The sequence below is a fragment of the Colobus angolensis genome, unplaced genomic scaffold, assembly GCF_000951035.1.
Source record: "Colobus angolensis palliatus isolate OR3802 unplaced genomic scaffold, Cang.pa_1.0 Scaffold137, whole genome shotgun sequence".
Classification (NCBI taxonomy): Eukaryota; Metazoa; Chordata; class Mammalia; order Primates; family Cercopithecidae; genus Colobus; species Colobus angolensis.
In genome coordinates this window covers 6,009,762-6,019,437 of record NW_012114455.1, presented here as the reverse complement: position 1 = coordinate 6,019,437, position 9,676 = coordinate 6,009,762, and positions in this window count along the sequence as shown.

Sequence of the window (9,676 nt, the reverse complement as noted above, 5' to 3'; positions counted from 1 at the left end):
TTACAGGCATGCACCACCACGCCCAGTTAATTTTGTGTTTTTAGTAAAGACAGGGTTTCTCCATGTTGGTCAGGCTGGTCTCGAACTCCCAACCTCAGGTGATCCTCCTACCTGGGTCTCCTACCTCCAACCTCAGTCTCTTGAGAAACTGCAACCACAGACACACGACACCACGCCAGGGCAATTGTGTGTGTGTGTGTGTGTGTGTGTGTGTGTGTATTTTTGGTAGAGACTGGCTTTCGCCATGTTGCCCAGGCTGGTCTTGAACTCCTGAGCTCAAGCAATCCACCCACCTCACCCTCCCCCAGTGCTGGGACTACAGGCGTGAGCCACCATGCCTAGCCACAAAGTACATTTTTAAAAGGTAATAAATACTCAAAACCCATCACTTCCTAAGTATTTGATAATTACCTATGGTCTTGAGCCACCAGAACCACCAACCCTCTGAGACAGCCAGCAACTCCCAGAAAAGAGAGCAGAGCGGGGTGAAAATGTGAGGGAAATATCAAATGGCACGCTGCCCTGCATCTCCCCAGTCAGGAACATCACAGTGGCTCGAAATAGGTCCTGGTAGAAGTATTTACACCACCTGAATAAGCAAATCAGAGCTGGGGTTGGGGACAGGGAGATGAGCCCCTGTTACACCTGCCTGGCAGGGATGTGGAGATCAGGTGCTGGGGCTGCAGGTACAAGAGGAAGAGGCTGTCTTCCAGCAGACAGTAGAAAAATTGGGCCAGGCTTCCTCCATGAAATTATCTCATTTGACCCTTGACCAAACCCTGGACTGGGGACAGGCATAGGAGGCCGAGTCGGTATCAGGTGGAGAAGATACAATCACACCTTATGTTATCTTCCAGTTTGGAGAACAGCCCCAGAAGCCTTTCAGGCTCTAGACCTCAAGATCCTTCTCTCTGCAGAATCGACTTCTTTCTCTGACAAGGAAGAAAGGCAAGGAGAGGAGGGAGGCTTTGCTAGTCTCTCCTGATACCTAGAAAATCTTTCTGGAGCCAAAGGGCTCTGAGTTGAGTTTGCAAGAGGGGAGGACAAAGAAGGGAGTGTGTGATGATTTCAAGCATAAAGGGGATGATGTGGGAGAATTTTGGAATTTTTTTAGGGAAGTGGCTGTTCAAGTAAACAACTCTATTGTCCAAGGAGAGAAAAGGCTGGGACTAGTCCATCAGTGAAGAGCACTTTTTGCCCATTATCTTCTGCCCATAAAGGATCCACTCTTGGAAGCGCCCCCTGGGGCCTTGGAACATGAAGATGGCTCAGATGCCCATAATTCTAGTGAGGCCTCTCCTTGATTGGGACGCAAGGAGCTGAAATTCATTATGTGAATGAGTGAGATGGGTGTTTATACTCTGTAAATGAAAGGGAGTGTATGTGTATGGGAGGAATGTGTGTGAGAGAGGGAGTTCAAGTTTACAAAGGCCCTGTGTGTTTGAGCGTTCAAAGAGGGCCTATAATTAAAGAGAAACGCAGACAACCAACAGCAAGGATAAGTCATTTATTTGGGGCAAGCAATTGTTTTCCTACACCCAGCAGTTTTCATGGTGGATTGCAAGGTTTCCAACGACATTTTACTTTCATTCTGACCCATGGATTTTGGCAAGGGCTGCGGCATGTCAGTCAAGATGGCAGGCCTGGAGAGAGGAAGCCTCTCCTCACCTATTGCTCCTCCTGCCCCAATCACAGCCCAGCTGTTCTCACCCCTGAGCACAGAAACTGGCCATGTGGATTTGTTCAAAGGCATGAGCATGTATTGCAGGCTTAGTATGTGCTAAACATTGCACCAAGAGTTATATGTGCATTCTCGTATTTAATGCTTGACTGTCCCCTCTTGGAAGTCTGTGGTTCCATCTAATCACTTTTGCCAGGGAATTGAGGATCTAGGGATATGTTGAGCACTTGAGTAGAGGTGAGACTCAGGATTGGCACTCCACTTCTATCACTGATCTGATTCTCTGACTCATCTGTCAACAGAGAAGCGGTTATCCTAGCTCAGAGGTCTTCAGCCAGAGGACTGCATCCAAAATCTGTGGTCTAGATAATACCTAAGATAACAACCAGGTCAAATATTACAGGACTGATTGAGGCCTGTGGGAGGGAACATAGCACAGTGGTTAAGAGCCCATGGTCAGAGGGCCTTGTGTGCATGCCTCCACCAGATCTTAGCTGTGCGGTCTTGGGTAAATTGCTCTACCTCCCTAAGCCTCACTTTTCTCATTATTAAAATGGGGATATGAATTCTACCCACCTCCTGGACTAAATGAGTTAATATTATACTTCCAAAGTGTTTGGCAATGGTTGGTATATTTTAAAAGTACCTTAAATATTATCTAATAGTACTGCTAATATTCTTATGTGCTATTATTATTACTACTCCTAGCGCTACCAGTCTCTACTAGGCCCCCCAAGCTGATTGCTGTCATCACCTTCTGAAGTTTTCTGGGGAATGTCCTCTCCCAGTTCTGCTCGGGAATTTCCACATTGGCTCCAAGTCCCACTTCCATAGTAGGACTCCACAGCTGGCATGGAGTTCTCACTTCTCCTGCCCTCCGTGATCTTAAGATCCTCAGGAAATAAAAAGCAACTGCCTGTCAAGGTATGAAAATGAAAAGAAAAAAAAAAAAGCAGCTCTTCCCTCAGAGAACGACTGGGGGCCTGGCCCATCTGTCAGATCTAAGACCCCCAACTTGGCCTTTCTGTCCGTCACCAACTAGGCTGGCCTCTTCACAGCCTCCAGGTCTCAGCCCAAGTACAGCCCCCTTCTTCATCTGAAAGCCTTCATCTGAAAGCCTGGCCCTAGCTAAATTCATTAGCTTGAGTGCTCCTGATCAGAAGCTGTTCTTCCAGCATGCATATTTATGTGAGCCTTTCCTCCCATACAGAATGCCCTCTCAGCCTCACCCATGCCTGTCTATATAACCCTCACCTCCAATAGGAAGCCCCTTGATTTAACTCACACGGCTCTGGTTGCTCTTTTGTTGTTAGTTCCTCTGGCATATACGCATTCCATTTCCAGCATAGGCAGAGTCCATTTGAACTTGCTTGCCCTTTGCTAGTTGTGTGTTCATCCCTTTTCCCGAGACTGGGCTGCAGCCACACTTGCCTGGAAACTCATTAAAAGCAGGGCTTCCTTTCCTATTATACCAGTCTCCACGACAGTCCCCAGAGGAGGTGTTAACTTCCTGGTCGAGCCAGCTGGATGCAGCAGGTTCCAGGCAGAAGATCAGCCCAAAAAGGTAACTCACTGAGGCCAGAAGGAGGCAGCCACAAGGATTAGGTTTGGATTTCACTTCTTTTTTTTTTTTTTTTTTTGAGATGGAGTCTTGCTCTGTCACCTAGGCTAGAGTGCAGTGGCGCGATCTCGGCTCACTGCAACCTCCGCCTCCCAGGTTCAAGCGATTCTTCTGCCTCAGCCTCTCAAGTAGCTGGGATTACAGGTGCCCATCACCATGCCCATCTAATTTTTGTATTTTTAGTAGAGATGGGGTTTTACCATCTTGGCCAGGCAGGTCTCGAACTCCTAACCTTGTGATCCACCCACCTTGGCCTCCCAAAGTGCTGGGATTCCAGGCGTGAGCCATCACGCCCGGCGGATTTCACTGCTTCCAGATCCTGATTATCCACCATCATCTGGACCAAGGATCACTTCTGCCTACCTGTGAAATTGGGCATCCTGGAGGCTCTCTTCAAAACAGGAGAAAATAATTAAGGAGAAAAACGGGGTGGATGGACAAGCACTATGATCTAGGCAAGATTGTACTGGACAAGGAAATGACTTAGCAGAGTCTCCCAATTCCCCTGATTCGCTATTCTAAATCATTGGCCTACCATGTTAGGACTTAAATCGGGTTTTACACAGCAGCATGAAAACAGATGTACAAATTTATCATGTTTTGAGCTTTAGGACTTAATCATTCTTTACCAAAGATCCCTAAAAATCCCAGATGTGTTTAATCTGCTCCTCTTGGAATCTGTGCCACAGAGGTGGGCAAAGCAGGCAAAGTATAGAAAGGCACAGGCTTCAGGAAGTCCCCTGGAAGGCCCAGTGAGTGTTAAATGACTGAGCTGCCATCATCCACTGGCTCCCACAACTGCTGGAGCTCTTGGCTGGTCTTCTCCCAGATGCAGAGACGGCTGAAGCAGCTGGAGATTCATCTAAGGCCCCATGAATTATAGCCCTGGCCTGGGTTCATTCTTCATTACTCAGAGGAAATATTTAACTCTGTTTTTTCCCTCTCAGCCACCCACTCTGTTTTTGACTCTGGGGCTAAGCGTTTAAGTAGAAGTCTCTCCGGTGCTAACTTCTGTATTTGTTCTCTTGGATGCTAGGAAATTAGAGCAAAGAGTCTTGATTTGGCTTGGACAAACTCAACAAACAATAGTTCCAGGCTGCCTCCTTTCACCCTGAATCCCCCTTAGGCAGTCTTAAATAACAGCCAGCGCCCCCCCTCAAATCTCAGGCTCCCTGATTCAATCATTTATTGTATCGATTTACACACACGCCCCAGTGCAAATTACTCGGGAACTCTTGGCTATTCTGTGTATAGCTGCACCTTTAGCCTTTAGGCTGGTTGAAGGAGAATGCCTAAAATGGAGATGAGATGGATGCTAAATCCTCAACTCCTGTCTAGGGATTTAGAAAGCAATTAGTTTTTCCTGCCAAAAAGCTTCTATCTCCTCTACTCTTCCTAGTATGCCCCTTTTCCCACCACCATCAACAAAGAGTAGCTTCAAGATTGAGCCTGACCTTGAGCCTCAGGCCCCCGCCCCATCTCCAGCAAAGGACCACCTCCAGGCTCCTGCATGCCAGACGAGGGCCCAATAGGAAATTCATTGCTCTCCTAGGTAACATGGTTTCTTCCATTAGCTCATCCTCCCTCCTAATAAAAATACTTGACATATACAAAATACCATATGATTGGTAAATAAGTTGATAATTATCATTCCATCCTTACAAAACTACTTGCAGAGGGGAGCGATGGGACAGGAGTTATTAACATCTCCTTTTTGAGCAAGAAGAACTAAGACTCAGAGTTTGAGTGACTCGACAAAGATCACCTCATCACTGAGCAGCAGATGTATGACTGAAACACTCCTCCCCTGTTAAATTCCAGCCCTGTTGACTCCTCTGACCTCAGCTGCCTTTCTTCTGGTAAGACCATCCTTTTTCCATTTTCATTTTCCCATTCTGACTCATGCCGTGGGTGCACCCCAGTATCATACACTTCCAGCCACACTCAGCTCTTCCCCATTTTCCTCCCATACACATACTCCTCACACTCCTCGAACACATGCTCACAAGCTAGTTGAAATAGAATTCATGAGAATCCAATGAGTTGCCTTTAAGCTGAGCCTACTGTGGGTCAACAGTTAGCCTAATGGCCCCAAAGTGACTTGGCCCACTGTCTTTGGAGCATCAACAAGAAGCCACAGAAAACGCCAATGGAGCATTTCTCCCACTGCATTCACTTTTGCTCTGCTGCCTGTGTGCTATGGCACGGACACGGTTTGGATCTATGTCCCCACCCAAATCTCACGTCAAATTGTAATTCCCAGTGTTGCAGGTGGGGCCTGGCGGGAGGTGATTGAACCATGCGGGCGGATTTCCCAGGTGATGCTGATCTTGTGATAGTGAGTGAGTTCCTGTGAGATCTGGTTGTTTAAAAGTGCCTGGCACCTCCCTCTTCTCTCTCTCTGGCTCCTGCTCTGGCCACATGATGTATGTGCTTCCCTTTCACATTCCACCATGAGTGTAAGTTTTCTGAGGCCTCCCCAGAAGCGAAGCAGATGCCAGCATCATACTTCCTGTATGTTCTGTGGAGCCATGAGCCAATTAAACCTCTTTTTCTTTATAAATTACCCAGTCTCAGGTATTTCTTTATAGCAATGAGAGAACAGACTAATACACACACTAAAGGAACTCAACTCACTGGATATCAACATAGATCACATGGGCTCTAATGCAGCCATCCTTAACCATCTGGGTCCTTGGAGAATGCCACAAACATTGTGAAACCTCATCCCTGACAAACACCCAGGCACATGGACATATGAAATTCTGCCCACAATTTTGGGAGATTTGCAGCCTTTCGGAATTTTGTTCTTTAACTCCTAGAGGCTTAGAAAGACCTGCCCATCAACAAAAGCCAAAATTGACAAATGGGATCTAATTAAACTAAAGAGCTTTTACACAGCAAAAGAAACTACCATCAGAGTGAACAGGCAACCTACAGAATGGGAGAAAATTTTTGCAATCTACTCATCTGACAAAGGGCTAATATCCAGAACCTACAAAGAACTCAAACAAATTTACGAGAAAAAAACAAACAACCCCATCAGAAAGTGGGCAAAGGATATGAACAGACATTTCTCAAAAGAAGACATGCATACATGAAAAACAGACACATGAAAAAATGTTCGTCATCACTGGCCATCAGAGAAATGCAAATCAAAACCACAATGAGCTACCATCTCACACCAGTTAGAATGGCAATCATTAAAAAGTCGGGAAACAACGGGTGTTGGAGAGGATGTGGAGAAATAGGAACACTTTTACACTGTTGGTGGGATTGTAAACTGGTTCAACCATTGTGGAAAACAGTATGGCAATTCCTCAAGGATCTAGAACTAAAAATACCATATGACCCAGCCATCCCATTACTGGGTATATACCCAAAGGATTATAAATCATGCTGCTATTAAGACACATGCACACGTATGTTTATTGTGGCACTATTCACAATAGCAAAGACTTGGAATCAACCCAAATGTCCATCAGTGACAGACTGGATTAAGAAAATGTGGCACATATACATCATGGAATACTATGCAGCCATAAAAAAGGATGAGTTCGTGTCCTTTGTAGGGACATGGATGCAGCTGGAAACCATCATTCTCAGCAAACTATTGCAAACACCACACGTTCTCACTCATAGGTGGGAATTGAACAATGAGATCACTTGGACTCCGGAAGGGGAACATCACACACCAGGGCCTATTATGGGGAGGAATGGCATTGGGAGTTATACCTGATGTAAATGACGAGTCGATGGGTGCTGACGAGTTGATGGGTGCAGCACACCAACATGGCACAAGTATACATATGTAACAAATCTGCACATTGTGCACATGTACCCTAGAACTTAAAGTATAATATAAAAAAAGAAAGAAAGAAAAACCTGCCCATGCCCAAAGAGGAGGAAAAGTTTCTTCTCCCACTAGAAGTAAGTTGTGAAAATACCTGAAAATCAAAAAGACCATGCCAGGACCTGAGCCTAACATACCAGCCCTTATATGACTGAGAGGTCAAGAGCAAGGATCAGTCTAACTCACTGCCAGAATTGCAGGTCAGCAAACCAGGGCCCAGTCCCAGCCCTATTTGAGGTTGCTTTATTTTGGGGTGCTGGTTAAATGCTTCCTGGAGTTTTGAATCGCCTACTTACAGAAGAGAAAGAATAGTCTCATTATCATTAGTAATGACACATCAAGCCCACAGAGTGAATAACATTATTTAGGACTCTTGTAATCAGAAAGTATGATACAGTTCCTATTGCAGGAGCCTGCAATTTATTTGATTTGTTCCACCAAGAAAAACTGAGGGGAGCTGCAGACTCTTACTTTCTTCATCTAGGTGAATTTAGGGGGTAGGCAAGTAGTCTGTGGAAACCCAGAGGCAGCAGCCCCTTGTGGTTTACACCCTACTGTCAATTCTCTCCCCCAGCACGCCCCTCTCCCCTGTACCCTCTCCAGTCCCTGTCTGGCCTCCCTGATGCCATGCTTTCTGCTGCTCTCTCTAATTCTTCTCATGCATCCTCACTCCTGTCTCTCAAAATTTGCTGCCAGTGTCTTCATTTATCCTAAGGTGAAAGAAGCTGATAAAAAGTGCATGCACAGCAACGGATTTCGTGTACTCACCCTGCTCTCATCCACTTTCTGAGCCCAACAGAGCTAGGCTGGGAGAACTTCCATTTAGCAAGCTCTCAACCTCAAATGTTTCATCTGGCATCTCATTTAGAAATGTTGTGTGAGGCCGGGTGCGGTGGCTCACGCCTGTAATCCCAACACTTTGGGAGGCTGAGGCAGGCAGATCACAAGGTCAGGAGATCGAGACCATCCTGGCTAACACGGTGAAACCCCGTGTCTACTAAAAATACAAAAAATTAGCCAGACGCGGTGGTGGTCACCTGTAGTCCCAGCTACTCAAGAGGCTGAGGCAGGAAAATGGCATGAACCTGGGAGGCGGAGCTTGCAGTGAGCCGAGATTGCGCCACTGCACTCCAGCCTGGGTGACAGAGCGAGACTCCATCTCAAAAAAAAAAAAATGTTGTGTGGAATGCTTAGCTCATCTGGCCCTCTCTTTTACTAATGGTCAATGCACATCATCTCACTTCAGATGGAATGTGTTTCACTCTAGAAGTGGGAGGTGAGTAGGCAATGGGAGTGAGCATCACGGGCAGTCAACGAGACACCATGGGCCCAAGAGGCAGGTACAATTTACAACTGAGCCTCCAGGAACCTGATATGCACGAGGCTTATAGATGTGAGTTTTCTCTGATCCTCAAGGACATTGGAAATTAAAGGGCAGACAACTCTGGTATTTAACTGAAGAAGAACATAAAACTAGTGTTTGAGCCAGGCCAGTCATAGAAGAAAAGCTGCTTCCGGCTGCCCTGGCTCAGGCCCACCTCTCACCTGCACACAGTTCCCAGAGCAGAGCCTGAGGCGCCCAGCAGACCCTACTGTTCTCCCACCATGGGTTCCCCAATGCTCCACTGAGGAAACAGATATCGTCTCCTCCATAAAGGCCTTCCACGTCATGCTTCCCCTCACTCTCTCCTCTCTGCACCTCTGTGCAGCCTCTCTTGTCATCATTGAGAGCCAAGAGGTGACAGCATCCAGTAATGTCACTTCTTAGCCAAGCTGGCAAGAGCGGCCCAACAACTTGCCCAATGCTTTCAAGCTGTGGTTGGTGAGACTCCAAAAGTCAAGTCACTCCAAGTGAAGATTCCACCCTCCCTCTCCTTTTTCTCCCTGAACTAGCCAGGAACCTCCTCCTTCACATCGGTACCTCCCACCTTGACATTTTGAATCAGCCAACAGGCCAACTGGAAGACACTTGACCACAGAACCCAACTGGGTAAAAGTCACTGCAATCAGCAAAGGAAAACCAGGAGTGCTTCCTGCTTCTGGAAAGGCCCTAGCTGTGGAGGGAGAGGGGGCAGCAAGAAGGGTAACTGACAGGCAGATGTCACCTGTGCTCTAGGAAATGTGGAAAAGAAGAGAAATGGAGGAATAGGGGAAAATTCTGTTTCAGGCTAGGTAAGGACCCTCTGGATATCAAGGTGGCAATACATACGCGTGATGAAGCTCAGGTAGTGATGGGGGCCAGAAAGGCAGATTTGGGAGTCAAGTGCAGACGTGTGCAGTTGAAGTGGAAGTGAAAGCACATTGCTCGGCCGGATGTGGTGACTCACCCCTATAATCCCAGCACTTTGGGAGGCCAAGGCAGGTGGATCACTTGAGGTCAGGGGTCCAAGACCAGCCTGGCCAACATGCTGAAACCCTGCAGCTACTAAAAATACAAAATTTAGCTGGGCGTAGTGGCACAGACCTGTAGTCCCAGTTACTCGGGAAGCTGAGGCAGGAGAATTGCTTGAACCCGGGAGGC